The following is a 6,000-nucleotide window of genomic DNA, read 5'->3' on the forward strand; positions in this document are numbered from 1 at the left end:
TCCACAGTATTTATATGTACGATGTGCAATATTAAGTGTAATATATTCTATTAGAGGATAATTTAATACCGAAATTAATTTAATGATCAGAGCATGTGGAGCTATCAAAGAGTAGATGAAAACATCAGCACTACATTTAAATGGAGATCAGGTCAGCACAACATCTGACATCCAGACCCATGTACAGACATGCACAGATGAAAAATATGTGTGCAAGAACAAGACAGCAGCCATATGCACCATCAGAAGAGAAACAGGTGGCAAAGACACAGTCAGAGGAGACTTGTGGCTTGCCTCGTGCAAAACAAAAAACCCACCCCAGGCCAGGAAATATTCGCATGAGCTGTTTTCTGCGAAAATTGTAAAACAAAGGAGCGAGTGCGGATGATTGGAGATCGCTCCTAACAAGATGCAGAGGCAGTGATGAAGCAGTTTGCTGGGTTAAGCTGCAGAATAAAGAAAGGGGCACTAACAAGGCATCTGTATGCATCTCACTCCGAAGGAACATCGATAACTGAGAACTGGCACGGGGCCCTGAGTAAGATCCATTCCTGAGGTGACAGGAGGAACCTCATCCCTGCTGTGAAATCTCGCATCACCTGTTCCTGTGGGATGAAAAAGTCAGCCCCCACTTGAAAGTAATATCTGTGAATTAACAGTTCAGTGATGGGTTTCAAATTTTTTAAGTCATTAAACTTTATATAAAACCTGAAGGTAATGGAACAAGTAAAAATTAATGAAATTGCTGAGTCACTCCTCATAATTTTGTTTTGACTGGGAATCTCTATTCTCCTGTCATATGGCTTCAGTTTATTCTTTGTCTTCTTGCTTCCTGGTTATTGAGCAAAACCACACAACCAGAGCACTGTGGGACTGGTGAACTGCTGACCTTGTGCATCTTGGTAGATGCAGATTGATGCATCTTTGTTCTTCTGTTTCTTCTCTTGGTTTCACATCTTCTGCATCCCCACTTTGTTCACACTAATCTTTGTATTTCTGTGGCAGATCTCCACAGTGTGATGTTACCACCTACATGCTACAAATCAGTGGGGGAAAATGGGTTGCCTTCAGCTAGGATTTCTTTTACACAATTTCCCTCTCTCCCTGCTTATTTCTGCTTCTCATGCATGCCACTTCCTATTCCCCCCTGCCTTTCTATCTCCTTCTGCCTCCCTCCAGGCCAGATCCCAGGCAAGGCTGCTCCAGAGTTTACAGATCTCAGAGAGCAAGGCTCCGCTGTGTTAAGCGAGCAAGCTGCTCTCATTAGCGGATGCTCGTAGCAGACCCACAGCCTCCTTACAGGCAGCCCAGCTGCATCTTACGGTGGTACTCATAAATTAAGCGGTGTCACAGAATGTCCCCAGGCACTGGAACATACTCATCAGTCCTGTTAAATTGCTAGTACATTTCCTGACACATTTTTGGCCGGGGACAACTCTCCCTCTCCCGAGCAACTCTTGGGATGCATTTAGGTGTTAGCATGGGCCAGGGACCTCTCCCATTAGGTGGCTGGCATGTGGCCAGTTCATTTTGGAGGTTAAGTGAGTTTAATAGCCCAGACCATCTCATGCCAGCTGGCCTCTGTGCCAGAAACAGTCCAGGCATACTTGATTTATTAGCACATCTAGCAACGGAGGAGCAGGGCTCCCTCCCAAGTGAACATTGATTTCCTTTTCATTTTAACTTCCCCCTCTTATTAAACTGGTTTAATTTCCTTCTTGACTTATTTTAATGATCCTTGCTTCTCTGAGGGATAGGAAAAGGAGAGCTGAGGTAGTGAGTGAGCTTGCTTCAGAGAATAATGCCTGCAGGACCAAGTCATGCCTGGAGAACATCTGCTTGGGAGCAGGGCTGGCAGCCCCTCAGTACTGAACCCCAGTGGGTGATGGCAACAGAGACCTCTCCACAGGCTGGCGCTGGCATGACACAGGAGGAAACTTAAATTTAAAAAACCCCAACAAATAAAAACTCAGCAACCGCTCCTGATGCAGAGCAGGCCATCTTCTCTGTGTTTTCCTGCGCCTCTTTCTCGCAGTGTGGTTTTGGTTTCTCCTCTCGCTGTTGTTTGTGGCTGTGCTTTTGATCTGGCAGCAGCTCGTTCTGTCAGGGTGGGGGGCCCCCAGCCCTCCCTCCCTCCCCACAGGGCTCCGCACCTCGGCTTCCGCTGCTGCGGCATTTCGGCATTTCCCCTGCGCTGCCTGCCGGGCCAGGGCCCAGGGATGCGGCTGCGCCTTGCCCTGCTCGAGAGTTAGCCTCAGCTGTGGGGCTCTGGGCTAAAGGGCTTCACCTCTCTTCCTCTCAGTTTAAAACTCTGAAACAAAGCTGACTTGGCTCTTTTACCAAATAGTGGTTTCTTTGAATTTACTCCTTGACGTTAAAGCAAACGTCAGGCGAGCAGCGGGCAGGGAGAGAGACGAAGTGCAATGAAAATAGCCAGCAGAGAGCAAAGTTATGACAGCAGTGAGGATCATTTCATGGTCCCTACTGTCCCCCTGGACTGTTTGACCCTCCCTGCATTTCCTCCTGAGCATCTCTGCTCATCCAAGAGCAGATGCCAGCCCCCCCTTGGAGCCCCTGGGAGAGGAAGGCGCTGGAGAAGGATCCATGGGGTCACACGAGTGAAAGCCTAGTACTTAAAAAAGCAGGAATCGAACCTACCCTAGAGGAATCAAAACCCTCCATACTTCCTTTATATTACTTTCTAGTAGGGTCAGCTAAACAAGCTATCCCGAAAATGATAGTTCAACTCCTTCCCCTGCTAATGAACCCCCAGGAAAAACTAATCTTTATCACTAGCTTATTCCTAGGAACAACCATTACTATCTCAAGTAACCACTGAATTATGGCCTGGACTGGCCTTGAAATCAACACACTCGCCATCCTGCCGTTAATCTCAAAATCCCACCACCCACGAGCCATTGAAGCTGCCACTAAATCCTCCCCAGGAGAGGTCCCACCATCAGGACAAGGAGGGTGGGGATGTCGCTGTGTCAGCACCAGCTAAGCTCCCCTCAGCCATGAGGTACCCCATGCCCAGTGACATGCCTGGAACCACGTGGAGGCCGCGAGAAGTGGCTCCAACTCCGCAGCCCAGGCTGCTCCCTTCTGGGCAGAGGGGAAGCCAAGACCTGCCAAAGCCCCCAGAGGCTGTGACTAATCAAGGCACTGTGAGGCACTCTGAAATCAGCTCCTTCATCAGCCTTCCAAGCCCTGTATGTGCTTGGGATGACATTTGGGTATCACCCCTCCTTAATTTTCCTCTGGTGAATACAGGGTCCCCACGAGAGGCTGTGACAGATCAGGTGGGCACTGTCCCTGCGTGCTCAAGAACCTCTAGTGGGGATGAGGTGGATGCTCAGTTTGGATGAGCCAAGCCCTGCTGTGCTGCAGGCAGACATGTTTGTGAGACACTGGGGAGGACAAAGGAAAGCCAAGGGAGACCTCATCACAGCCTTTCAGTACTTAAAGGGATCTTATAAAAAAGAGGAAGAGCAACTTTTTAGATGATCAGATAGTGATAAGAGAAGGAAGAACAGTTTTAAGCTGAGAGCTGGTTTAGATCAAATGATCAAATGTGTCAGGAAGAAATCTTTTACTCAGAGACCGATGAGGCACAGGCTGCCCAGAGAAGCTGTGGCTGCTCCATCCCTGGAGGTGTTCAAGGCCAGGCTGGAAGGGGCTTTGAGTGACCTGATCTAGTGGAGGGTGTCCCTGCTTGTGCAGGGGTGTTGAAATTAGATGTTTTCTAAAGGTCCCTTCCAACCCAAGCCATCCTGTGATCGTATGATTCCAACCTGCACCAGGGGCTGTTGAGTTCATAGTGGAGAACACTGAGCAGTAACCTGAGCTCAGCCCTCATGTGGAGGAATATCTGAGGTGGCTGATGGAGGCTGAGCAGGATATGCCACCTGAAAGTTGAAAAATTCAACCAGAAATGAAAGTCCTGCTCTCAACAGCACAGCAGCCGGCGTAAGGGGAAAGCAGATCCCTTTTATGTTGTCCTGAAATTGCAAGGATCCCTCTTTTTCCAAGAAATCCTGCTCACTCAGCCCTGAGCTAATGGATCAGGCTGCATTGGCAGCTAGTGTCAGGCAGTGAGCCAGTCAGCCTGGATTAGCAGAACAGACCCCTCCAGTCTCAGCACGTACAGATGTAAGTAGACATCCTTACTTAGCTAGAGACTGGCATCTTCTTATTTTTGCAGGCTTTTTTTAGAATAAAGTTCCCCTTCCTGCAGGGTACGTGGAGAAGGTGATAGCAAGTGGCAGCTGGTAGAGGGCTGCTTCCCAATGCATTTGCAGCCCTTGGGGATACGCAGTCACCAGTGACAGGCCCTCATATAGGACATATTTCCCTATATATGGGTTTAAAAGATCTATGAGATCCCCAGGCTCTGAGCTTTTCATAACTTCCTTTTTTTATGCCCCTTTCAGCGAAAATTCCAGGGAGTCAAACAGTTTTTAGCTAAAATTAAAAGGCCTTGGAGAATTGCACAGCCAGAAGTATTATCTAGTCAAAGGTTTAAGATGGTTTTACAACAGACCTTTAAGCGGGGCAAAACCAATCCATCCGTGCCGAAACAGCAACTTGAGCGGAGTAATAAAGTTCATAGCATTAAAAAACCCGAAAACAGGCTGGCCTCTTAGCAGAAGAAAGAGTTTCCTTACCTCTTTTCTCTCAGCCTCTGTGTTTCTGGCTCCTTGTGTTTGTCACCTGCCGTAGTTGATCTCACCCAACTACAGCTGAAACAAAAGAGGAACGAAGTTGATGTTCACGAGCAGATGTAGGGCTGGCCTTGATGTCTCCTCCTCTCCAGCCAGAACGACAGCAGCAAGGTCTTGCCGCCCGTCCAGGCTCTGCTGACACCCACCAACTCCTCTGGGCAGAGGGTGATTTTCCAAAGGCACGTGATTTCCACTCTGGGTGTGGGCAGAAATGGACCTGGGCGGAAGGCGAGCCATGGCAGCGGCGGGGAGGATGAGTGTGCGGAACAGAGAGAGCCTATTGGCCACGGGGCAGCTGATGGAGGCCCTGACGGGGCTGAAACCTCGACATGGACGGCTGGGAGCTGGTCCTGCTCCGCTGGGGAGGAAAGCTGACAAACAGCAGGTTAGCTGAGCAGATCCACACCCAGCGCACGCCTCCCGCACTCTGTAAGAGCCACCTGAGCTCCATTTCCCAGCCTGTCTCCTGCACCACCACTAACGGGAGGCACCTCTGAGGGCTGACCCCAGCCCCACCTGTCTGTGTAGTTTGTCTGAGATTTAGGGTGACATGAGGGAATATTTTCTTTATAGCAGTGGTGGCTTTTCCTTGGCTGTCGGCCAGCACCCACCCAGCTGCTCTCTCATTCCCCCTCAGCAAGGCAGAGGGAGAAGATGTGAAAAACCTTCTCAGGTCAGGATAAGGACAAGGAGATCTCCCCCCAGCTACTGTCATGGGCAAAACTGACTTAACCTGGGGAAAGGTTAATTTAATTTTTGGCAAATTAAAAACAAACAAATAGATTTATGGCTAATTAAAAACAAACAAACATAGTGATAAATTTTAAAAAACCCAACAGCTTTAAAAAGCTTCTCCCACCCCTCTTTTCTCCTCAGATTGAACTTCACAACTTCACACCTGACTCTTCTACCCCTCCTTCCTCCCCCAAAGTGTCACAGGAGGTAGGTCATAGGAGTCGTGGTCGGTTCATAGCACTTCATCTCTGCTGCTTCTTCCTGCTTATGCTGTTCCTCTGCTGCACTGTGGGGTCCTTCAAGAAATGCTCTGATGTGGATTCCTCCCATGGACTGCAGTTCTTCATGTTCATCTTGACATTAGAAAGACCTTTTTGACAGTGAAAACAATCAGTCACCAGAACAACCTCCCCAGGGACGTGACAGAGTTGCCATTGCTGGAGGCTTTCAAGGTGTGATTGGGCAGGGTGCTAGATAATCTCATCCAGGAGGCCAGTGTGGGTCCTCCATAGGCCACAGCTCCTGCCAGAAAACCCATTCC

This window comes from Melozone crissalis, unplaced genomic scaffold (assembly GCF_028551555.1).
Source record: "Melozone crissalis strain CALT ecotype California unplaced genomic scaffold, PUWL_Pcris_2 ptg000008l_1, whole genome shotgun sequence".
NCBI classification, from domain to species: domain Eukaryota; kingdom Metazoa; phylum Chordata; class Aves; order Passeriformes; family Passerellidae; genus Melozone; species Melozone crissalis.